We start from the raw sequence: 26,843 nt of genomic DNA, 5'->3' as shown, positions 1-26,843 counted from the left end.
GGTCTAAGGAAATAGTTTCAGGCAATTGTCTGGCCTTACAAAGTCATGTTATAAACCATGATAAGCACTTAAGTATAATGACCCAGAAATTTATTTGCTTTAAAGATTGAAAGTTAAGATATCATGCAAATGCCAGTTCATAAAGACATGAAATAATACTACTTTCATTCATGGTTGTCATATGTTGTAACTGTGAGCAAAGTCACCAAAGAGACACTGAAGCTAGTGGATATAAGTGTTTATTCTGCAAAAATGAGCAACAGGCATCATATTGAGACACAATCAATAAAACATCCGCAGGTGCAGGACACACACAGGGTGCTGGAGGAACTCAGCACGCCAGGCAGCATCCATGGAAATAGTACAGTCGATATTTTGGGCCAAGATCCTCCTAGTCCTGCTGAACGGTTTCAGCATGAAACACTGACTGTATTCTTCTTCATCGATGCAGCTGGCCGATTGAGTTCCTCCAGCATTTTTTCTGTGTTAATTATATTGAAAAGGTTATATTATATTGAGAAGAGGCCTGTTTGACCCAATATTCCATAACATTCTCTATGGAGAAGGACCAAAGGTAACAGCCGGACAATTCTATAGTTATAATGTATCCTCTGAATTACACAGTTTTCAAACACCTCCTTCTTTGCACCCACTCTTCCGACACCAAATTGAATGTTAATCGGCATTGTCTGGTTTGCAATCAACTCCAGGGATTCTACTGTTCTGAGAAATTCCATTTTGCGATCCACATTCAAATTTGAAGAATGGCTGCTACAGTATACACCCTAACCGCATATGCAGTATTTCAATGCAGATGCGAGCAAATAGCTTTGCAGCCGCAGCCGGAGCTCCTGCCATTAGAACTATTTGTGTATAATGCATACAGAACGTCAACAACTTGTAAAAATGTATTGTGATGCTAGAAACAGCAGTCACCGAGGCAGGAGTGGGGGCTGATTGAACTTGTGGGTTCCGTGATAGGAGATTCTAGTGGAGGGGATCTACCTGAGCGAGTAATTGTGCTGACGGATCTGGAGATTGTCCAGGCAAAAGTCAACTGTATCTGACAGGATAAAACATGGGGACTCACCTCCGGAAACAATATGGAAGGTGGGTCCACCAAGTCATCGTAATCTGAAGATCTCAGCTGAAAACCACAGAAAACGAATGGGGTTCTGAAGTGAAAATATTCATGTATTGCCTCGGCATTACATGACAAGATGATACAAAGATAGGTGGAGGTAAAGGTAGTGTTGAAGAAATGGAGTCTACAGAAAGAATTGGACAGATTAGGAATTTGGGCAAAGAGGCTGATGGAATATAACTGAGTGAAGTGTATGTTCATGCACTTTGATAGAAAGGATAAAGGCATAGAATATTTTCAAAATGGGGAGAAAATTCAGAAGTCATAGGTGCAAAGGGACTTGGTAGTTTTCATACAAGAATCCCTAAAGGAAACTTATAGATTGAGTCAGTAGTGAGGAAGGCAATTGCAATGTCAGCATTCATTCCAGAAGACTAGAATATAAAAGTAAGGATGTAATGCTGAGGCTTACTAAGGCGTTTGCCAGATCGCACATAGAGTATTGTGAGCAGTTTTGGGCCCCTTATCTAAGAACTGATATGCTGGCATTGCAGAGGGTCCAGAGGAGGATCCCAGGAATGAAAGGTTAACATATGAGAGACATTTTGTTGGTTCTTGGCCTGTACTTACTGGTATCTCATTGCAAGCTACCGCTTGTTGAAAGGTCTAGAAAGTGACAGTTGAGAAGATGTAGGGGAGTCTAGGACCAGAGGGCACAGCTTCCCATTATAATTTTTTTAGAACAGAGATGAGGAGCAATTTCTTTAGCAGAGGGTGGTAAATCTGTGGATTTCGCTGTCATAGCCAACTGTGGAGGCTAAAACATTGGTATACTTAAAGTGAGGGTTGATAGGCTTCTGATTAATCAGGGTGTCAAAGATTACGGGCAGAAGACAGGAAAATGGGGTTAAGAGGGATAATAAATTGGCCATGATGGAATGGTAGCATAGATAAGATGGGCTGAATGTCCCAATTCTGCTCCTATGTCTTATGGTCTAATAAGCATAGAGAAATCCATCGTACAAACTTTCAAAAGTCACATGAAACTTTACTTAACTCTGGATGTGAACATACCTCTGGACTGGCTACTTAAAGAACTTCAGCAATACCTCAACAGATTGCTCAGACGTGCAGCTTGAGGCAACTGTGGGTGTGTATGACACTGAGTCATAGGGTCTCCATCAGCAGAGACGCCTCCTAGGTCAAATAATTGTTACTCAATGCATGAATGTATAAGGAAATACTCATTTCATTACTGAAAAACAGGAAATTATTTGAAGCTAGACAGTAGCATAACACTTGGAGAGAAAAAATCCATGTCATATCATCACATATCTTATCCGATTGACCTGCTTTCAGTAATGTAAAATTAGGATAAGAGATCCAAAGATCAGAATCAATATTCCATGAGTCACATTAGCTCACTCCTATCATAATGGCTTCTCCTGTTGGCAGGGCCCTCAGAACAACTGAGAAATCACCTTAAACACAAGTATGACATCTCTTCCCCAATGACTGTCTGTGAGTGCAAGTACCACTGGTGCAAGGACTTGATTCAGAATGGTGACTGCTTCATTAGATTTATGTTAAATGATCCCAAATAGTTAATTAAGTTTTCTTTAGTCTAATTACTAATTATGCCTCTGTGTGTTAGTTACCCTAATTGAAATGTTAGGTTGCCTTTATCTCTAGCCACCACTTGTGGATTTAACACTAGTAACAGATTCAGTAAGCAGGTTGACTGCAAGACTTTTTTGATATCCCAATTCCTTAACATTTGTAATGCTGGTTAATGGAAATACATTTTGCCATGATGAATTTTTCCTGTCTAAAGATAAGTAGCTGGTGCAATCCAACCGAGGTGGCGCAAGCACGAGGTTGTCATTTCTGGCAGTGTTCACTGAGATGGCCACGGTGGAATGAGGCAACATTGACGCAAGTAATCCACACAGTAGGAAATATTCTGTCATGTTTACAATTTCTCTCTGTGTGTCAAACACAAAGGTTTCTAAGGCACTGTATTTTGCTCCAAGGTTGTAAGAATACGAGTATTTTGTAATTTCAAGGAATTCTATCAGAGCTCATGCTAGAATGGTCAGTTTTTGTTTAAAAAAAGGAGCTAAAAGTATTTGAAATGTCCCTGTAATTTTAAATAGTTATTGTAATGTTAAACGTCAAGGAGAGATCTGGAAGCAGAAATACTTGGTCCTGACAGCACAAGCTTGTACTGTCTCCCACCACTGATGGCCTTATGAAGGTTTTCAGCTTGAAACGTCGACTATTTATTCCCCTACTGAGTACATCCAGCATTTGATGTGTGTCACTCTGGATTTCCAGCATTTGTAGATGTGTTGTGTTTATGACTGGGAACCTGACCTTAAATGCCAGTGAAATCCAGCATTGGTACAAGCCTACAGTTTAGTCTGCATATTTCAGTGATGACAACCTTGTTAAACTTCAGACTCTGAAGACACTGAACTGTCCCATTAAATTGTACAGCTGCACAGCAAACAATATTGTGGAAATCCACATAGTCCCTGAATGACCAGTGCTTGAGGCATTTTGGAACAATGTGACTGAGTTTCACCAAGAGAAACTGTAAAATAGCATCGCATGAAGACTGGTGGCATTAAATGCATATCCAGCACTGGAAATTGTCATTATTGACTTTCACTCCAGCAAAATATAATCAATTCTTGATCACATAATGCCGGGAAAAAATAGTACAATGTGACTGTAACACACACTGGTGGAACACAGCAGGCCAGGCAACATCTATAGGGAGAAGCACTGTCGACATTTCGGGCCGAGACCCTTTGTCAGGACTAACTGAAAGGAGAGATAGTAAGAGATTTGAAAGTAGTGGGGGGGAAGGGAAAATGCGAAATGATAGGAGAAGACCGGAGGGGGTGGGGTGAAGCTGAGAGTCGGAAAGGTGATTGGCAAAAGTGATACAGAGCTGGAGAAGGGAAAGGATCATGGGACGGGAGGCCTAGGGAGAAAGAAAGCGGGGGGGGGGGGGGGGGTAAGCACCAGAGGGAGATGGAGAACAGGCAGAGTGATGGGCAGAGAGAAAAAAAGGCGAAGGGGAAAAAAAAATATATTAGGGATGGGGTAAGAAGGGGAGGAGAAGCATTAACAGAAGTTAGAAATCGGTGTTCATGCCATCAGGTTGGAGGCTACCCAACCGGTATATAAGGTGTTGTTCATGGAGGCCATGGATAGACATATCAGATATGGAATGGGATGTGGAATTGAAATGTGTGGCCACTGGGAGATCCTGCTTTCTCTGGCAGACAGAGCGTAGGTGTTCAGCGAAATGGTCTCCCAGTCTGCGTCGGGTCTCACCAATATATAAAAGGCCACACCGGGAACACCAGACGCAGTATACCACACCAGCCGACTCACAGGTGAAGTGTCACCTCACCTGCAAGGACTGTCTGGGGCCCTGAATGGTGGTGAGGGAAGAACTGTAAGGGCAGGTGTAGCACTTGTTCCGTTTACAAGGATAAGTGCCAGGAGGGAAATTGGTGGGAAGGGGTGGGGGGGGGGGACAAGTGGACAAGAGAGTCGCGTATGGAGCGATCCCTGTGGAAAGCAGAAAGGGGGGGAGGGAAAGAGGTGCTTGCTAGTGGGATCCCGTTGGAGGTGGCGGAAGTTACGGAGAATTATACGTTGGATCTGGAGGCTGGTGGGGTGGTAGGTTGAGACAAGGGGGACCCTATCCCGAGTGGGGTGGTGGGTGGATGGGGTGAGGGCAGATGTGCAGGAAATGGGAGACATGCTTTTGAGAGCAGAGTTGATGGTGGAAGAAGGGAAGCCCCTTTGTTTAAAAAAAGAAGACATCTCCTTCGTCCTGGAATGAAAAGCCTCATCCTGAGAGCAGATGCGGCGGAGACGGAGGAATTGTGAGAAGGGGATAGCATTTTTGCAAGAGACAGGGTGGGAAGAGGAATAGTTCAGGGAGCTGTGAGAGTCTGTAGGCTTATAATAGATATCAGCAGATAAGCCGTCTCCAGAGATGGAGACAGAAAGATCAAGAAAGGGGAGGGAGGTGTCAGAACTAGACCAGGTTAATTTGAGGGCAGGGTGAAAGTTGGAGGCAAAGTGAATGAAGTCGACGAGCTCAGCATGCGTGCAGGAGGCAGCGCCAATGCAGTCGTCAACATAGTGAAGGAAAATAAGGGGATGGATACCCGTATAGGCTTGGATAATGGACTGTTCCACAAAGCCAACAAAAAGGCAGGCATAACTGGGACCCATGCGGGTGTCCATGGCTACACCCTTGGTTTGGAGGAAGTGGGAGGAGCCAAAGGAGAAATTATTGAGAGTAAGAACTAATTCCGCTAGATGGAGGAGAGTGGTGGTAGAGGGGAATTGGTTAGGTCTGGAATCCAAAAAGAAGTGGAGAGCTTTGAAACCTTCCTGGTGGGGGATGAAGGTATATAGGGACAGGATGTCCATGGTGAAAATAAGGCAGTGGGGGCCAGGGAACTTAAAATCATTGAAAAAATTCAAAGCGTGAGAAGTGTCCCGAACATAGGTGGAAAGGGATTGAACAAGGGGGGATAAAACAGTGTCAAGGTATGCAGAAATAAGTTCAGTGGGGCAGGAGCAAGCTGAGACAATAGGTCTACCTGGACAGGCAGGTTTGTGGATCTTGGGTAGGAGGTAGAAATGGGAAGTGCGGGGTGTGTGAACTATGAGGTTGGCGGCAGTGGATGGGAGATCCCCAGAGCTGATAAGGTTGGTGATGGTATAGGAGACAACGGCCTGGTGCTCCTTAGTGGGGTCATGATCAAGGGGTAAATAAGAGGAGGTATCAGAGAGTTGTCGCTGTGCCTCGGCCAGGTAGAGGTCAGTACGCCAGACAACTACAGCTCCCCCCTTATCAGCAGGTTTTATAGTGAGATTGGGATTGGTGCGGAGGGAGCGGAGAGCAGAGCGTTCGGAAGGAGTGAGGTTGGAATTGGAACAGGGTGTGGTGAAGTCAAGATGGTTGATGTCCCGTCGGCAATTAGCAATAAAGAAATCCAGAGCAGGCAGAAGACCAGAGTGGGGTGTCCATGAAGAGGAGGAGGGTTGAAGACGGGATAAGGGGTCATCGGCGGGGGTAGGAGAGTCCTTGCCAAAGAAGTAAGTTTAGAGACGGAGCCAACGGAAGAAGAGTTCGGCATCATGGCATACGCGGAACTCGCTGAGGTGTGGGCGAAGGGGGACAAAGGTGAGGCCCTTACTGAGGACAGAGCACTCTGCCTCAGAGAGTTGGTCAAAGGGAATGGTGAAGACCCGGCACAGATGAGGGATGGGATCAGAGGGGGGAGGGAATGTGACTGTGTAACATTATCTGAACCTATCCATTTACTTTTTATGCATGGAAAGACTAAAGTTCTGGAAAGAATGGATTTTAAGTCAGTTATTAAATTAATAATTTCAAAGCCTTTGACTAAAATAATTGCTGGAAGTAAACAATTTCTACATATACTTCTCATTACATATTTACTTAATGGTCTTCTATCATGTTCCTCAGCTGTATTTATTTTGCAGAATATAATATTAATATCTATAGTTGTTATTGTAGTTTATAGTTCCTTCAGCATTTTGTGTGTGTTGCTCTAGAATTCTCTGGACCTCCCTTTCCACTACAAACAATCCCTCATTCACAAATCAATCACCTTGATTTCTAAAATCACTTGGCAGATTTCTTCATTCCCATAGATTCCCTGTTTCTATTGGGATACAGTCACAGGGAGAATGTAAAACTCCTTACAGGTAGCTGTGGGAATTGAACCTAGGTCTATGTCTCTCTCCCTCCCTATCCCTCTCCCTCTTTCTCACTCTCTCCCTTCCCCCCTCCCTCTCCTCTCTCTCACTCTCTCCCCCTCCCCTCTCTCTCTCTCTCTCGCTCTTTCTCCCCTCTCCCTCCTCCTCCCCTATCCCCCTCCCTCTCCCTCTCTCCCCCTCCCTATCCATCTCCCTCCCCTCCCCCTCTCTCTCCCTCCTCCCTATCCGTCTCCCTCTCTCTCGCTCTCTCCCCTCTCTCCCTCCCCCTCTCCTCACTATTGCTCTCTCCCCCTCTCGCTCTCTCCCCCTCTCTCTCCCTATCCCTCTCCCTCTTTTGCTTCTTTAATCCCTCTCACCAGCGAACATAGCATGGATATTTCCTTTGGTCCTTTCTTTCGCTTCCTTTCCCCCTGCATTTCAAATATTGTGTCATTTCAAACACTAACTTAAAACTTTTAATTTTCTCTGATTGTGTGTTTGCTGGCTGTCGTGTTTCTCCAGGATGTCTGCCTTTATTTCACATTTCCAACATTCCTAGCATTTTGCTTTTGCATTTGAACTTCAGACATCTCAACTCAGATAGTATCATAAGATTACAAAATAAATGAATCCTTCCCTGTGGGCTAGTATTTAAGTACTTCAGTTAGTATAGCATTAAGTCAAAATGACCACAAAAATTCTATCTTTGATCTCTGGTTTAAAAGATATCTTGTTTGGAGTAAGCCTACGGTGAACATTCTGTAACTTAACTCTGTTTCTCTAAATTAAACTAATGAAAAAGTGAACAGGTATTACCGATTCTGATTGCAATCCTATAAAGTTGTTGGAACAACAAGCTTGTGACTAGACTCAACCTCAGCTTTGGAATTTTCAGGCACCAACAATTTGTCAGGCTTTATTGGGCCTACAAATGAAGCATGTGAACTTACTGATGTATTTTTTTAAATCATTTACATGTACCTGTGAAACTATATTCATCCTTATTTCCTTCGAAAATAAAGTCAAGAAAGGAACTGCAATGTTTTGTTTTCATTGAAGATTCTGGAAATTTCCACTGCATCACCTCTCTACATGTGACACAAATGTTTAACTGATTTATTTCTTTAATATTCTCGATACCAGTAAGTTTGAAAATGTCCTTTGGTATACCCAGGCAACCTTCAGTTATGTTCCTTGCCTGAGTGTGCCCATGGCTACCCCTTGAGTCTAGAGGACGTGGGGGCAGCCAAAGGAAAAATTGTTGAGGGTTCTGCCAGACAGAGGGTGGTGGTGGAGGGGAACTGGTTAGTTCTTCTATTGAGAAAGAATCAAAGAGATTTAAGGCCCTCTTGATGGGGATAGAAATGTATAGTGTATATTACATCATTTCCTTTTTAGATGGTAATAGAAAGTGTTGAGTTGAGCTGCTTGCCTGTAGGATATCTAACCTCTTCCAGTCATACTTTTAAGGAAGGGATTATTAGAGGTAGACCCCTCTACCCATCCTTTATGCAAGGATTGTAAATGAAACGATGAAGTGAATAAAGAATTATTGAAAGCTGATGGTGTGGTCAGGATGGCATTGCACAACAATGAAAAGATCCAAATGTTATATTATACTTCTGATGCTTCATCTATTGTCCCCTACTATTTTGCTGTGAAATGGTCAATTGTTTCGCGTTATCCTACAGCTAACTCTACCACATCTCCTCCTACCCTGTTTCCTGTGAGAACTTTTCTCCAAAGTGTGCTTAGACCAGAATCTGTGAGTAATTGATGTAGATAGATTCTTGATAAGCTAGACAATGAAAGATCACCGTGTTTGCAATACGTGGCACTCAAGTTAAAATCAGATCAGCTGTGATCCTGCTGAAAGACTGAGCAGTCTTGAGCATCTGAGTGGCCTACTCCCACGTAAAAATGTAGTGCTGACAATCAATTTCTATGCAAGATTTTTGAAGTAGGAAAAGCAGCAAATTATTATCTGTGAAAATAAAATAATATCTTCTTGCTTAAAATATTGAAAATAACTTAAGCAGAAGAATAGCAGATTCAAAATGATGAACAAATCCACATAGCAATACAATCACAATGGGTTTTCTTATAAATTGTAAACATCCAGAAAGCATTTGAAGTGAGTTAGAGAACACGGCTTTCTACAGTACGTACTGATGCCAGTCAGCTGAGACTGGCATATGGTTCTGGACTTGGATTTAACCCACTGTTCCTGTCACAATTGCTTTTTGGGAAAGATGTCAGAAGCTGAAAAAGAGGTTCCAATTTTGTCTCGCTGTCTGACTGAAATGATGTTTGTCATATATCTAGCTTCAGTGAGCTTTTAGCTGGAATGTGACAATAGAGCTTTAAGGGGTAAGGACTGTTGTATGGACATTTTGTTTGTGTTTGATTATGAAAGCAAGATAATCACAAAAAATTCTGCTGATGTCTCAAGAATGCTTTTGAAAATCAGGCATATTTCTACAGTGATCAAAACACTTCAAGAAGATCATGAGATATATCAGATGATATCATTCTATCATGGTTGACAATGATATTACCAAATTGTATAATTTTACATCCACCATACTGGGAATGTTGTATTTATTACTACTCTAACTGAAGTGGTCTATCACATATCTCTAATTTTTTAAAGGTTAAAAAGAAAAACAGTGTCTGACGTGATGAAAGTAATTGGAACATTCACAGAACTGTAACTGTGGAATATTTAGTTTCCTAATTTATTCCATGAGTCAGAAATCCCTGTAGTTCCATGATCAACAGTCATTGCTCAAAAAATTCCCAAAGACACATACAAGCTGCATGGGCTATCACATTAGGATTACTTAGAGTTATATAGTACCTACTATGAACATAGCTATCTTATTTTTTTCCACTGCAATTGATATTGCCTGCACTATAATGGGGACAGTCTCTCATCTCTAAAGCTCCTACCCGTCAATGTATGTTAGGAAAATGGCAAAATACATTCTAAGATGAAGACACAGAAAATGCCACTCTCAGATTTAATTGACTCATGCAGCTCTCCAACCACCTACACTGGTTTATAGGAAATCTACAATCTGCCTACCAGTAATCTAGTGTTATTTTCACAAATTATATTAACTTTGTGCAACCACCAAAGTCAAATCAGTATCATTTATCTTCTGTGAAGTTGTTTCCAGCTGTATCCTGTTTATAAACATGAGAAGGTCTGCAAATGTTGGAAATCCAAAACAACACAGTCAAAATGCTGGAAGAACTCAGCAGGTCAGGCAGCCTCTGTGGAAATAAATAAACAGTTGAGGTTTCGGGCCCAGACCCTTCTTCAGGACTGGAAGGGAAGGGGGAAGATGCCAGGAGGACTGTTAGAAGGTGATAGGTGAAGCCAGTGGGTAGGAAAGGTAAAAGGTTGCAGAGGAAGGAATCTTATAGGAGAGGAGAGTGGACCATCGGAGAAAGGGCGAGGGAGGGGGTTGATAGGCAAGTGAGAAGAGGTAAGAGGTCAGTGTGGGGAATAAAAGAAAAAGGGAGGGAGAGAGAAAAATGTTTTAACTGTAAGGATAAATAGATATTCATGCCATCAGGTTGGAAGCTACCCAGATAGAATATATTGCTCCTCCACCCTGAGGATGGCCTTATCTTGGTACAAAATGAGGCCATGGACTGACATGTTAGAACAGGAAAGTGAATTGGAATTAAAATGTTTGGCTACCAGGAAGTCCTGCATTTTGATAAATGGAGTGTTGGTGCTCAACCAAGCTATCCCCCGATTTATAACAGGTCTCACTGATGTAATGGAGCCTGCACACAACTGCCAACCCCAGCAGATTGGCATGTGAAGTGTTCCCTCATCTGGAAGGACTGTTTGGGGTCCTGAATGGAGGGGAGGGAGGAGGTGTAGCATGTTGGCTCTTGCAGGGGTTAGTGGGAAAGAACCAAAGGACAAGAGAATCATGGAAAGCCAAGAGAGCGGGAATGCTGTTCAGTAGTAGAATCCTGTTGGAGGTGGCAGCAGTTGGGAAGGATAGCATGTTGTTGGATACAGAGGACCATCTTATCACTGTTAAGATGACGGGATGATGGGGTTAGTGTGGACGTTCAGGATATGGAGGTGGAACAGGTGAAGGCAGTAGTGGTGAAGGAAGCCCCATTCTTTGAAGGAGGATATTTCTGATGTCCTGGAAGGGAAAGACACATCCTAGGAACAGATGTGGCAGAGGCGAAGGAACTGAGAAAAGGGAATTGCATTTTTACAGGAGATGGATGGGATGAGGTATAGTCAAGTTAGCTATGGGAATTGGTAGGTTTATAAAAGGTGTCAGTTGATAGTTTGTCTCCAGAGATGGAGACAGAGAGATTGAGAAAGGGGAGGGAGGTATTAGAAATGAACCAAGTGAATTTAAGGGCAAGGTGGACGTTGGAGGCAAAATTGATTAAATTGACGAGCTCAGCACTAATTCTGTCATCAACCTAGTGGAGGAAGAGTTGGGGAGTATTAATGGGGAAGGCTTTGAACATGGACTGTTCTACATATCCAATGAAGAGGCAGGCATAGCTGGGGTCATGTGGGAACCCATGGCTACCCCTTGAGTCTGGAGAAAGTAGGAGGAGCTAAAGGGAAAATTGTTGAGGTTGAGGGCCAGATCTGCCAGACGGAGGAGGGAAACTGGTTGGATCTTTCATTGAGAAAGAAGTGGAGAGCTTTGACGACTTCTTGATGAGGGATTGACGTGCTCTGGGACTGGACATCCATGGTGAAAATGAGACAGTCATGGAATTGAAGGGTACTGAGGAGAATGGGGCCATGTTATGTAGGTGGGAAGGACAAAATGAAGGCGAGTCAAGGTATGAAGACACAAATTCAGTAGGGCAGGACCAGGCAGAGACAATGTGCCTAACCAGACAGTCAGGTTTGTGGATCTTGGGTAGGTGATAGAAGCAAGCAGTATTCTCTTCATGTCATCCAGAAATGAGAAAGGGATTTGCTTTCTTATACAGAGCATTTTTAGGGTCATGGAGTTATGAAGAGCATTATGACATGATCAATATAAAGGTGCCTTTATTTTAGTTGATGTACATGATTAAAGTTAAAAAAGCAGTCATATCGCAAGTTTTCTTGCAAATTTACTTCTTTCCAAAAAGATGTACATGTAAAAAGCTGCTTTAGTCAGTTTAATTAAACCTAGATTTAATAACTAAATAGATTTAAAGGTAAAAAAAAAACAATGAAGAGGCCAATTTCTAAAGAAAGCAAACGTGGAAGAAATCATGAATGTGATTATTTTTGCAGTGATTTATTTATCCAAATAAACTGCAGAAACGTATTGTGTGATATAACATTTCCCTCATTTGAATTGCTCTGGGCTTGTGAGAACCAAATGGTAATCTAAACACACAAAATGCTAGTAGAACGCAGCAGGCCAGGCAGCATCTATAGGGAGAAGGGCTGTCGACATTTCGGACCAAGACCCTTTGTCAGGACTAACTGAAAGGAAAGATAGTAAGAGATTTGAAAGTAGGAGGGGGAGAGGAAAATGCGAAATGATAGGATAAGACCGGAGGGGGTGGGGTGAAGCTGAGAGCCAGAAAGGTGATCGGCAAAAGGGATACAGAGCTGGAGAAGGGAAAGGATGATGGGACAGGAGGCCTAGGGAGAAAGGGGGAGGAGAGCACCAGAGGGAGATGGTGAACAGGCAGAGTGATGGGCAGAGAGAGAAAGGGAAAAAAAGGGGAGGGGGAAGAAACAAAAAAAAACTAAATATATTATGAATGGGGTAAGAAGGGGAGGAGGGGCATTAACGGAAGTTAGAGAAGTCAATGTTCATGCCATCAGGTTGGAGGCTACCCAGCCGGTATATAAGGTGTTGTTCATGGAGGCCATGGATAGACATATCAGAATAGGAATGGGATGTGGAATTAAAATGTGTGGCCACTGGGAGATCCTGCTTTCTCTGGCGGACAGAGCATAGGTGTTCAGCAAAACGGTATCCCAGTCTGCATTGGGTCTCACCAATATATAAAAGGCCACACCGGGAGCACCGGACACAGTATACCACACCAGCCGACTCACAGGTGAAGTGTTGCCTCACCTGGAAGGACTGTCTGGGGCCCTGAATGGTGGTGAGGGAGGAAGTGTAAGGGCAGGTGTAGCACTTGTTCCGCTTGCAAGGATAAGTGCCAGGAGGGAGATCGGTGGGAAGGGATGGGGGGGGATGAGTGGACAAGGGAGTTTCGTAGGGAGCGATCCCTGTGGAAAGCAGAAAGAGGGGGGGAGGGAAAGATGTGCTTGGTAGTGGGATCCCATTGGAAGTGGCGGAAGTTACGGAGAATTATACGTTGGATCCGGAAGACCCTGTTTTCTATCATTTTGCATTTTCCCCTCCCCCTCCTCCTACTTTCAAATCTCGTACTATCTTTCCTTTCAGTTAGTCCTGACGAAGGGTCTCGGCCCAAAACATCGACAGCGTTTCTCCCTATAGATGCTGCCTGGCCTGCTGCGTTCCACCAGCACTTTGTGTGTTGCTTGAGTTTCCAGCGTCTGCAGATTTCCTCGTGTTTTCCTGGTAACCTAAACAGGAGGTTTGATAGTAGGTTCATTTGATATGTTTTCTTGGTTGTAAAAACGCAATGTAAAAGCATAATTTAAGGTGTTAAGTTAGTGTTCTTCCAGCAGCTGAAACAGAAATCTCTGTAGCAAATAATGAAGTAAATGCAACAGAGAAAAGAATTCTAATAAACAAAAACCTATTGTCCAAAATATCTTTCTGTTAATTAATACTTTTTAAGCACTAGATTGCTAGTAGACAGTTTCAAGGAGACATATTCAAAGTTTGGTTAGCTGGAATTTTCCTGGGGTGCCCACTATTTACTGCTATGACTTCAGTGTAAAGTAAACACGAAAGCATGAACAGTAGTAGAAATATCTATCCCCTGGTTGTAGAACTTGCTGTTTGCCCTAATCATTCACTGCTGATGGTTAGTGTTCCTCATTTAACCGTTTGAACATTGTTTTTAGAAAGATTATGGTGAGGCTGTGATGAGACTTGCTGCATGTAGGGGTTTGTTGTGGCTCATGGGAAAAGAAATCATTCCAGTGTTTCCTGGAAGTTTTCTCTGCTTGGAAAGTTTCAGTTAACTCAGAGGTCAGTGGCAAGCTGACGGTATTTATAGTTGAATGCAAAACCCTAGAGGCTTCTTGTCTGTCATTCAGCTTAGGGCTGACCATGGACTTAGATCTTTTGAGTGGGAAGTTCAGATCTGGAAAAATTACAACAGAAAATGGCCATCCCCTTTCTGACATCGTGCAGGGCAGTACATTTTCTATTTAAATGTGGGGCTTTCTGTTTAATATCTAAATGTTGGCATTCCTGTCCTCCTTCATCATATTCATGATTCTTCTTGATTTGCTCACTATTTCTAGTATTTTCTGATTCACTTTATATTTCCAGAATTTGTTCCATTTTGATCTTTAAAAAAAATGCAATCGACCACAGAACTGTCAGACCTTACTCATTAAGACTTAGTCACACTGATTCATGTATAGTACATGTACTTGAATTTTAATCTCACCATTTCCATTGTTTTTCCACTGGTCAAACTTAACATGGAAAGGTTATGCTTTTTTTTTTGTGAACCTCAAGGGCTAGGAAAGATATTCCCAGCCCCAAAGGATATGAAACTACCCACGTGGCTTCACCTTCTAGCTAGTCCTCCTTCCTTTCCCCACACCTTTTTATTCTAGCATCTTCCCCCTTCATTTCCAGTTCTGAAGAAGGGTGTTGGCCAAGATATTGACTATTTTCTCATTTCCAAAGGTGCTGCCTGACCCACCATGTTGTGGCTGTTGCTCTAGATTACCTGCTTCCACAAAGCCTCTTGTGTTTATTCTTTAGTATATAATCCAAAACCATAAATAATCAACCTCAGGATTATAATCTTGTACCAAGATGCAAAAATAGCTTTAATTTCAAAGAAGTGGTTATTAGATAAACTCTTAATGACTCACTGTTTGGAATTCATGGCTGCCTTGTAACAAACTAAATATTGAGAGGAAAAAACATTACCAGAAGAAGAAATTGATGTTCATGCCATCAGGTTGGAGGCTACCTAGATGGAATACAAGATGTTACTCATCCACCCTGAGACTGGTCTTATCATAATACAAGAGGAGGCCATTGACTGACATGTCAAAATGGGAATGGGGATAGTAATTAAAATGGTTGGCCGCTGGGAAACTCACTTTTGTTGAGTGGAGCAGAGGTGCTCAACAAAGTGGTCCCCCAGTTTATGTCGGGTCTCACCAATGTACAGAAGGCCAGAGAGAGCCCCAGAAAGAGTCAATGACCCCAAAAGATCCACAAGTGAAGTGTTGCTTCACCTGGAGGGGCTGTTTGGGCCCCTGAATGGAGAGACGTAAAGGAGAAGGCGAATGGGTAGGTGTAGCATTGTCACTTGTTTGATTATATGCCAGGAGGGTAGATTAGTGGGGATGCACAAATGGATAAGGGAATCACGGAGAGCGATTCCTGCAGAAAGCGGAGAGTTGGGGGCAGGTAAAGGTGTGATTGGTTGTAGGATCCTTTGAAGATGGTGGAAGTTGTGGAGAATGATGAGTTAGATGTGAAGGCTCATGGTAGGTGAGGAAAAGAGGAACATTATCCCTGTTAAGGCGGCAGGAAGAAAGGGTGAGTGCGGATGTCTGGGAAATGGAGGAAATACGGGTGAGGACAGAAGTATCTACTTTAAATACAGTATACAAACAACATTATCACATTTACACACCCGTATTACTAAAGGAATGGAATATTCCACCACTTATGGTGGGAAAGACACCATAAAGCCAACCAGAGTGTATCAGGTCAGTTTAGGATCCAGCAGATGCCATGTGACTGCCATAAAAATGCAGTGTGAAACAGCAGAACGCTCAACGTAACCGTACACATATAGTTAAGTACAAATAATGAAGTTGAACTGAACTTTGAAGTCTGATTCTGAGCGTACGTAGCAACGTGGAGGGATACCAGTGGGTTAATTGAGAGTATACTGGGGAAGACATTGAATTGCGTACGGTCAGCAGATTGACAAGGCAATGTTTGTGTGTGAGTGAATGCACATGTGCAAGGAGTGTGCTTACTGAGTGCTCTCCATCGCAGACATCTAGTGAAGTTTCTCCATCAGTGAGGATTGTGTGGTCTAGTCACCATGTTTCTGGTGCCAACATAGCAGGCTCACAGTTTACTAACTCTAAACAGTACGTGTTTGGTACGTAGGAGGAAACCAAAGCACCCAGAAGAAACCTATGCGGTCATAGGGAGAAACGTAGAAACCCTACAGCACAATACAGGCCCTTCGGCCCACAAAGTTGTGCCAAACGTGTCCTTACCTTAGAACTACCTAGGCTTTATCCATAGCCCTCTGTTCTTCTAAGCTCCACGTAGCCATCCAGGAGTCTCTTAAAAGACCCTATCGTTTCCACTTACACCACCACTGCCAACAGTCCATTCCATGCACTCACCACTCTCTGTGTAAAAAACTTACCCCTGACATCTCCTTTGTATCTACTTCCAAGCAACTTAAAACTACACCCTCTCATGCTAACCATTTCAGCCCTTGGGAAATGCCTCTCATTAACTTGTACAAGTCCATCAGGTCACCCCTCATCGTCCATCACTCTAGAGAGAAAAGGCCGAGTTCACTCAACCTATTCTCATAAGGCATGCTCCCGAATCCAGGCAACATCCTTGTAAATCTCCTCTGCACCCTTTCTATGGTTTCCATGTCCTTCCTGTAGTGAGGCAACCAGGATTGAGCACAGTGCTCCAAGTGGGGTCTGACCAGAATCCTATATAGCTGCAACATTACCTCTTAGCTCTTAAACTCAAATCCACGATTGATGAAGACAAATGCACCATATGCCTTCTTAATCATAGAGTCAACCTGCGTAGCAGCTTTGAGTGTCCTATGGACTCGGACCCCAAGATCCCTCTGATCCTTCACACTGTCAAGAGTCTTGCCATTAATGCTATATTCTGCCATCATATTTGACCTTCCAAAATGAACCACCTCACACTTCTCTGGATTGAACTCCATCTATCACTTCTCAGCCCAGTTCTGCATCCTATCAATGTCCCGCTGTAACCTCTAACAGCCCTTCACACTATCCACAACACCCCCAAACTTTGTCTCCTCAGCAAATTTACTAAGCCAACCCTCTACTTCCTCATACAGGTCATTTACAAAAATCACAAAGGGTAGGGGTCCCAGAACAGTTCCCTGAGGCATGTCACTGGCCACTGGCCTCCATGCAGAATATTGCCCATCTACAAGCACTCTTTGCCCTCTTTGGGCAAGCCAGTTCTGGATCCACAAAGCAATGTCCCCTTGGTTTCCATGCCTCCTTACTTTCTCAATATGCCTTGCATAGGGTACCTTCACAAATGCCTTGCTGAAATTCATGTACACTACATCTACTGCTCTACCTTCATCAATGTGTTTAGTCACAGCCTCAAAAAATTCAATCAGGCTCATAAAGCACAACCTGCTTTTGACAAAGCCAAGCTGACTATTCCTAATCATATTATGCCTCTCCAAGTTTTCATAAATCCTGCCTCTCAGGATCTTCTCCATCAACTTACCAACCACTGAAGTAAGACACTGGTCTATAGTTTCCTGGGCCATCCCTACCCGCTTTCTTGAATAAGGGAACAACATCCACAACACTCCAATCCTCCAGAACCTTTCCCGTCCTCATTGGTGATGCAAAGATCATTACCAGAGGCTCAGCAACTTCCTCCCTTGATTCCATAGTAGCCTAGGGTACATCCCGTCTGGTCCCAGTGACTTATCCAACTTAATGCTTTCCAAAAGCTCCAGCACATCCTCTTCCTTAATATATGCATTTTCAAGCTTTTCAGTCCACTGCAAGTCATTGCTACAATCGCCAAGATACTTTTCCGTAGTGAATACTGAAGCAAAGTACTCATTAAGTACCTCTGCTATCTCCTCTGGTTCCATACATATCTTTCCACTGTCACACTTGATTGGTCCTATTCTCTCACATCATATCCTCTTGCTCTTCATATACTTATAGAATGCCTTGGGGTTTTCCTTAATCCTGTCCGCCAATGCCTTCACATGGCCCCTTCTGGCTCTCCTAATTTTATTCTTAAGCTCTTTCCTGCTACCCTTATAATCTTCTAGATTCCTATCATTACCCAGTATTTTGAACCTTTCATAAGCTCTTCTTTTCTTCTTGACTAGATTTACAATAGCCTTTGTACACCATGGTTCCTATACCCTACCATCCTTTCCCTGTCTCATTGGAATGAAACTACTCAGAAATATCCCATGAACATTTGCCACATTTCTTCCATACGTTTCCCTGAGAACATCTGTTTCCAATTTATACTTCCAAGTTCCTGCCTGATAGCCTCATATTTCCCCTTACTCCAATTAAACATTTCCCTAACTTGTCTGTTCCGATCCCTCTCCAATGCTATGGTAAAGGTGATAGAATTCTGATCGCTGTCTCCAAAATGCTCTCCCACTAAGAGACCTGACACCTGACCAGGTTCATTTCCCAATACCAGATCAAGTACAGCCTCTCCTCTTCTATGCTTATCTACATATTGTGTCAAGAAACCTTTCTAAACACACCTAACAAACTCTACCCCATCTAAACACCTCACTCTCGGGAGATGCCAATTAATATTTGGGAAATCAAAATCTCCCACCACAGCAACCGTTATTATTACTCCTTTCCAGTATCTGTCTCCCTATCTGCTCCTCGATGTCCCTGTTACTATTGGGTGGTCTATAAAAAAACACCCAGCAGAGTTATTGACCCCATCCTGTTCCTAACTTCCACCCACAGAGACTCCATAGACAACTCCTCCATGACTTCCTCCTTTTCTGCAGCCATGACACTATCTCTGATCAACAGTGACACCTTTTTCATGATACTTCTCGCATTAAAATAGACACATCCTAAACCATCAGACTGAGTGATTCCCTTCTCTATCACCTGCCTATCCTCCCTTTTGCACTGTCTCCAAGCTTTCTCTATTTGTGAGCCAACCTCCCTCTCTTCAGTTCAGTTCCCACCCCCCAGCAATTCTAGTTTAAACTCTCCCCAATAGCCTTAGCAAACCTCCCCACCAAGATATTGGTCGCCCCGGGATTCAAGTGCAACCCGTCCTTTTTGTACAGGTTACACCCTTCTGGGAAATCTGAATCCCTGCTCCCTGCTTCAATCCCTCAGCCACGCATTTATCCTCCACCTCATTCTATTCCTATTCTCACTGTCACATGGCACTGGCAGTAATCCCGAGATTAATACCTTTGCGGTCCTGCTTCTCAACTTCTTTCCTAACTCTCTGTAGTCTGTTTTCAGGACCTCCTCCCTTTTCCTACCTATGTCATTGGTATCAATATGTACCACAACCTCTGGCTGTCCTCCTTCCCACTGCAAGATACCATGGATGCAATCAGAAACATCCCAGACCCTGGCACCTGGGAGGCAAACTACCATCTGAGTTTCTTTCCTGCGTCCACAGAATCACCTTTCTGACCCCCTAACTATAGAGTCCCCTATCACTGCTGCCATTCTCTGCCTTGCCCTACCCTTCTGAGCCACAGGGCCAGACACTGTGCCAGAGGCGTGGCCACTGCTGCTTCCCCCAGGTTGGCCTTTCCCTCCAAAAGTACTCAAACAGGAGTACTTATTGTTAAGGGGGACAGCCACTAGGGTAGTCTCTAGTACCTACTTCTTGCCCTTCCCTCTCCTGACTGTCACCCACTTCTCTGTCTTCTGTGGTCCTGGGATGACTATCTGCCTATAGCTCCTATCTATCACCTCCTCACTCTCCTGGACCAGATGAAGGTCATTGAGCTGCATCTCCAGTTCCCTAACGTGGTCCCTAAGGAGCTGCAGCTCAGCCCACCTGGTGCAGATGTGGCCGTACGGTAGGCCGGGAGTCTCCAGGACTTTCCGCAGCTGACACCGAGCACAGAAATCCGGCCTCACACACATACTTTCTGTCTTTATTTTAAACAGATAACCTACCTGGCCTCGACCCTTTATTGCTGAAGCCTTGTTGAGCTAATGTCTTCCTACTCTGTCTTCCACTACTCTGTCGCCCGCTCTGTAAATCTGTCTTCCTTTTAAACTCTTCCCACTGCTCTCACTGGCTGACCTCCATGCGCTTGCACAGTCAAACCGCTGAAGAAATAACCGTCACCTACAAGCTCCTTACAGACAGCGTTGGGACTTGAACGCTGATCATCGATCACTGCCACCGCTTGACCGTGGTGCTCAATATGCCACCATGCCACTCCATCCTGTACTAGTTTCCTAGCTGGGTCTCTGACGGGTAGAATGAAAGGGCCTCATTCAGTCTAACTTCTGTGAAAGCAATAATTCCTTAAATTTCATGCAGAAATTTGAGCAGGGGTGTGGTAACTCACAGGATTGCTGCCACAGTTACACCCAGCCGCAGAGACAAATCAAATGCAGCACACTTCTTCAATCAAAGGTTTAACCCTGCAGCACCACAGCAAGAATATCAATTGTAAATAGTTTACCTACAGTATATTAGATATACAAACACTCAACAATCAGATATGGAAGTTATGAGTTAGAAGAGACCTTAATTACAGCCTTAATACTTCTGAGTGTGAATTACACTTTATTTATAAATGAATTATAATTTGTTTGATGGAAGTCTTTGATTGAGCACTAAATTACTAAAACTCTGATCAAGCTGCAGCAGATTAATTAAACCTCTATTACAAACCTCAATAAATTTTCATGAGTGATGTCAGTGATGGGGATGTGTGCCATTTGGAGCAGAGGTGTACAACAACCTAACCCCTCCCCTTATGTTGTGATATATATAGACAAGCATTATTGTGTTTTTGTAATTACTATAATCATAATTCATAACTGCCTTGAAGGCAAACAGTAGAGAGGCTTTAGTTAACCTAGAGGTACAGTGGATCACTTTAGGATGCCCAGTTTCTGGTCTTCTAGATTGAGAGGTGTGTGTGTGTGTGTGTGTGTGTGTGTGTGTGTGTGTGTGTGTGTGTGTGTGTGTGTGTGTGTGTGTGTGTGTGTGTGTGTGTGTGTGTGTGTGTGTGTGAGAGTGAGGGCGTGCGTGCGCGTGTGTGTGTGTGCGTGCGTGCGTGTGTGTGTGTGTGAGAGTGAGTGAGTGTGTGTGTGTGTGTGTGTGTGTGTGTGTGAGAGTGAGTGAGTGTGTGTGTGTGTGTGTGTGCGTGCGCGTGTGTGTGTGTGCGTGCGTGCGTGTGTGTATGTGTGTGAGAGTGAGTGTGTGTGTGTGTGCGTGCGTGCGTGCGTGCGTGTGTGTATGTGTGTGAGAGTGAGTGTGTGTGTGAGAGAGTGAGTGAGTGTGTGTGTGTGTGTGTGTGTATGTGTGTTGTGAAGTGGATTAATAAGCAATGAGAAGTTTGGAAAAAAAAACTAGTCACAGTATATCACACCTTAAAATCAAGTCAAGTTAAAGCTGGGTTGAGAATAACAAATTATTTGCCACAAAAAGAAAACCAAAAGAAATAAATAAGGCTCCTCTAACCGTTTCAGCTGTAGCTGGTTTAAAGACGAGTTACAGCTCGCTCTTCATATCAGCAAATTATAGAATATTTTTGGATTTTGCCCTGAATCTGGGGACAATCCAGTCACCTCAGGCACATTCTGTACTTCCACACCACAGTGCAAAAGTTTATAACACAATATTGCTGAACATCTACATTGGCAGAAGACAGAATGTCATATCATTACCAATCATCTCAGTCAGCGACCTGATTTCAGCATTAAAAAAGTTGGAACGTAAATGGAAGAAGTCTGGTGACTCTAATCCTGTGTTAATATTTTACATCTGTGTTGTTACTAAAAATCGTGCAATTATTTTACAACCATTAGATACAAATTTAAAAACAACTAATGATCTTTACCAAAAAGAAATGTCAAATGGAAACCAACCTTGAAGCAGACAAGACTTATTGTAATGCTGGAATTTTGGAAGAACATGATGTAACTAGAATACAACTGTGTATTTTAGCAGTGATTTCACTTCTGAACCGGCAGTAATTGTTATTCCATTGTTATGTCTTGTCACTCCAATACTTAAAAGTAATTGGAAGGAAAACATGGAGAGTCCAGAATACAAGACTGATCTTGTTTTTACTTTAAATGAGGTATTTGCATATCATGTGGTAGTGTCATGACGTACACAATTCGCATATTTTTTTACATGTAACCTGTCGTAAACTATTTCAACGAACAAGAATGCTTGAGCAGTATATTTATAATATTACTCAAATATTAAATACACTACTCCTCTGTGCTTAGCTATAAAATCTAACTCAATATAGGATGCATCTCAACTTATACACACATAAAAAATATGCACATATACATACGTATATATAGAGCTAGGCTGTCTAAGATCTCATGATGCCTCCACATGATACATACGCACCTCACTTAAAGTAAAAATGGAGATAGACTCACATTCTAGACTCTCCGTGTTTTTCTTCCAATTACTTTAATATTTTGGAGTTACAAAGCATAATAGTGGTGATGACAAAGTTTTAAATGAACCCGAGACGACTACCTATGTACCTATTGAATTGCAGTTTGTTTTAATGGTAGAAAACATTGAAAACATTCCAACAATAACTGAGAATCAAAAAGGATTATAGGGCAGGATGAATGTAAAGCAATCTCAGATATACTGTAAGATAAATTTCAAAGAATTCAAAGTACACTTGTATCAAAGAATGTAATATTCTTCAACCTTGAGATCTGTTTGCTTACAGGCAGTCACGAAGCAAGGAACCCGAAAGAATCCAGTTAAAAAAAAAGACAAAACCCCAATTCACACAGAAAAAGAGATTAAAAAAAAACAAATCATGCAAACAGTAGAAGTGAATAACAACAGCAGTGTTCCAAACCAAATTGAGTCCTTTAGATCAAAATTCCCGGAGCAGCCCAGAGTAGGCACAAAGCCTCAGTATTCAGTTTACTCAGTTGACCTGGAATTGTCGGAGCCTGTTTTTTGCAGGTTGAAGATCGCTTGGGTGCTTCAGTGCTCTGCAGACTCAGAGGGAGTTCCAGGAGGAAGAGGCAGCATGAGTGAACCTCGTGGTGAGAAGCCTGCAGGATGCACGCAAACCAATGTTTGACTCTACTTTGCCGATGATATGTTCCATTGTTCACCGATTAAAGTGACAAGGGTGATTGAAACATCAAGGCAAATGTGTAAGTTTTGAGATTGTTTGGTTCTGCAGTTTCCGGGAGGAGTCTTGGAGGTAGAGACAGTGTGCGCAAACCTCGTAGCAGGCAGGCTGTAGGATGGGACACATGCTGATTTTTGGCTCCATTTCACCAACTTAGCTTCCATTGTTTGCTGATTAAAAGAGCGAGGGAGATGAAAGTATTGAAGTGAGTGGTGAGGGTGAGCGATGGCTGTTTGCCTTTTGATCAGCTGCTCTGTACCAGAGGGTGAGAACCTGCCGCTGCACCTGGAGAGTATTACCCAGGCTTTTTCTGCTTTTTGGATGTGGCCTTGGACTATAGACTCCTTTTCAAAGTCTTCTAGTTTTTATATTCTGTGCTTTGCATCCGATCTCCTCATTCTTTTTGTATGGGGAGGGGGATTTGGAGGTCGATGTGCCTGATCCATTTTGTTCGGTTTTTTTTTGTGGGTGAAGAGGGATTTTGTGCCTGATCCATTTTGTTTGTTTTTCTGTTCAGGAGAAGGAATTTGCAGGGGGGGGGGGGGGGCGTGGTTTGATGTGCCTGATCTGTTTTGTTCAGATTATTGTGTGGGGAGTTGGGGTTTGGAGGGGTTGATAATTGTGCAGCTTTTCTTTTCCTTCTTGGTTTCATGGCTACCCAGGGAACTGAAGAATTTCAGAGTTGTATACTTTGATAATAAATGAACATTTCAACCTTTGAATCATATTAGTAGGGCAAATCACTGCAATGTTTGCAGATACAGAAGACAGCAGCCGGGGGGCAGTCTCATAGCCATAGTGGCACAGAGAGGGGAGTCCCTAGTCTATTTGGGCCAACATTTAAATTGTCCGAACAGCCAATAGCACTTCGCACTTTGGCCCATTGAGTCTGTTCTGCCATTCAGTCACGGCTCTTCCTTTTTCCCTCCTCAGCCCCACTCCCCAGCCTTCTCCCCGTAGTCTTTGATGCCTTGTCCAATAAAGAACTTACCAAGCTCTGCCTTACATACTCCCAACAATCTGGCCACCACTGCTGCCGGTGGTAATAAATTCCACAAATTCACCACTCTCTGGCTGAAAAAATTTCTCCACATCTCTGTTTTAAATGGACACCCCTCTATCCTGAGGCTGTGCCCTCTTGTCCTAGACTCTCCCACCATGGGAAACAATCTTTCCACATCTACTCTGCCTAAGCCTTTCAACATTTGAAAGGTTTTAATGAGATCCCTCCTCATCCTTCTAAATTCCAAGAAGTACTGATCCAGAGCTATCAAACGTTCCTCATATGATAACCCTTTCATTCCCGAATCATCCTGTGAACCCCCTCTGAAGCCTCTCCAATGCCAGCACATCTTTTCTTAGCATTACAATACTCAAGGTGAGGCCTCACCAGTGTCTTCTAAAGCTTCCGCATCACATTTATGCTCTTGTATTCTAGACATCTTGAAATGAATGCTAACATTGCATTCACCTTCCTCACCACCGACTGTACCTGCAATTTAACTTCTACGGTGTTCTGCACAAGCACTCCCAAGTCCCTTTACATCTCAGATTTTTGGATTTTCTCCCTGTTTTAAAAACAGTTTGTACATTTATTTCTACTACCGAAGTGCATGACCTTGCATTTTCCAACATTGTATTTTATTTGCCACTCTCCTGCCCATTCTCCTAATCTGTATAAGTCCTTCTGCATCCTACCTGTTTCCTCAACACTACCTGTCCCTCCACAAAACTTCATACCATCTGCAAACTTGGCAACAAAGCCATCTATTCCATCATCTAAATCATTGATATACAACATAAAAAGAAGTGGTTCCAACACTGACCCCTGTGGAACACCACTAGTCACTGGTAGCCAACCAGAAGAAGATGCTGTTATTCCCACTCACTACCTCCTACCAATCAGCCAAAGATCTAAGAACCAAAGAACTTTACTGTAATACTATGGACTCTTAACTTGGTAAGCACCTTGTCAAGGGCCTCCTGAAAGTCCAAATATACACTATCCACTGCATCCCCTGTATCCATCCTACATGTAATCTCCTCAAAGAATTCCAACAGGTTCGTCAGGAAAGATTTTCCCTTAAGGAAACTGTGCTGACTTTGTCCTCTCTTGTCTTGTGTTACCAGGTACTCCATAACCCCATCTTTAACAATTGACTCCAACACTTTCCCAACCACTGAGGTCAGGCTAACTTGACAATAATTTCCTTTCTGCTGCCTTCCCCCTTACTTTTCAAGGGGGAGTGATATTTGCAATTTTCCAGCCCTCTGGCACTATGCCAGGGTCAAATGATTATTGGAAGATTATTACTAATGCCTCCACAATCTCTACAGCTACCTTTTTCAGAACCCTAGGGTTCATCTGGTCCTGATGACTTATGTACCCTAAGGTCTCTCAGCTTTTTGAGCACCTTCCCCCTTGTCATGGTAACTGCGCTTACTTCACTTCCTTCACTCACCCTAACACCTGGCACACTGCTAGTTCCTTCCAAGACTGATTTAGTTCATCTGCCATCTCCCTGGCCCCTGTTATTATTTCTCTAGCCTCATTTTCTAGCGGTCCTATATCCAGTCTGATATCTCTTTTATGTTTTTTAACATACTTGAAAAAGTTTTTATTATCCACTTTGATATTGCTTTCCAGCTTGCTTTCGAACTACCAGTAAGTGGTCGAACACCTTCAGTAGCAGCATCTATTAATTAAGTATTAATTAATGTGCTGTCTTTACGACAGTTATTTAGTTTATAATATTTTCGCTTAGTAATTCATTCAATAGTATTTTCTAGTTAGAATTAGAAGTGTTTAAAGTGTATTCATTGCATGTAAAATATATCGGCATGTGATGACGTCACATCCGGTTTCGCCGCGTCTTGTGGGAAAACACCGGTTTGAAATTAGCGTGAGGGTGGGGGCTTTCCACGAGGCTCACCTGAGCACAAGCAGTTTTGCAGGCATGAGAAATCACAGTGAGAGCAACGCTGTAAGTTAATAGATAATCGATATATTGAACTAAGATGTTAATGCTGATCCTGTTAGAGGTAACGACGGTAGATAATGTTTATGCTTTCGTTAGTTAAAGAGTCGCGGATAGTTTGCATGGAAGTGTATTTAAAGTAGTCAATGGAGCAGGTAAACTCTCCCTGTATACTGCACCTTAGTGTAATGTAGTTATAGTCACCTTTGCAAGTATTTACACTTGAAATGTGATATTAAGGAAGGAACAAATACTGTATCAATCCTGTATTGTTTTATCAACAGTTTTCACCATATGTTAATGTGAAGAGTGAACAGTAAATGGTTAATCTTACTGCGATCTGGTTTGCATTGGCTGTGGTTTATCCGGACGTTAAATTCGGCGTTTCGTTACACCCGAAGGAGAACGTTACAGTGAAAAAGCGACATTATCAGGTGTTTCAAGTGCTGCAATGTCAGCTCAATCCAGCATCAAGTCGACGCCGCCCAGCGACAGGGGCAGTAAACCGACATCAAGTAAGCCCACCCGGGCGTTATCAGGTGTTCCAAGTGCTGCAATGTCAGCTCGATCCGGGATCAAGTCGATGGCGCCCAGCGACAAGGGCAGTAGAACGACATCAAGTAAGTCCACACAGGCAAGAGCCAAGGCAGAAGCCGCCAAGGTGCGACTGCATTACGCCAAACAAGAAGCAGTTTTGAAAATGAAACTGGCCACCAAAGAAGCCGAAAGGGCCGCCAGACAAAGAGAAGAGGCCGCCAGAGAAG

The 26,843-nt window shown here is 43.0% G+C and overlaps 1 protein-coding gene across 16 annotated transcripts in view; it reads right to left on the bottom strand.

Moving 5' to 3' along the window:
* LOC132404552 (uncharacterized) overlaps positions 1 to 26,843 on the bottom strand; it is a 111,415-nt gene that overhangs the window by 66,420 nt on the left and 18,152 nt on the right. For 7 of the 16 annotated variants that reach the window (XR_009515566.1, XR_009515562.1, XR_009515565.1 and 4 more), the window contains exon 1: positions 2,159 to 6,210. The exons of 3 other annotated variants lie outside the window; for them this stretch is intronic. The gene's annotated coding sequence lies outside the window, so the exon portion shown is untranslated. Of the gene's footprint in view, positions 1 to 2,158; positions 6,396 to 14,910; positions 14,954 to 21,814; positions 22,036 to 26,843 lie in introns of those variants that run through there. 6 more of the 16 variants (XR_009515573.1, XR_009515575.1, XR_009515571.1 and 3 more) reach the window with 4 other exon arrangements.

This window comes from Hypanus sabinus, chromosome 14 (genome assembly GCF_030144855.1).
Source record: "Hypanus sabinus isolate sHypSab1 chromosome 14, sHypSab1.hap1, whole genome shotgun sequence".
Lineage (NCBI taxonomy): Eukaryota > Metazoa > Chordata > Chondrichthyes > Myliobatiformes > Dasyatidae > Hypanus > Hypanus sabinus.
Note: the sequence above shows the minus strand (reverse complement) of the source record. Positions and strands in the feature narration are given on the sequence as shown.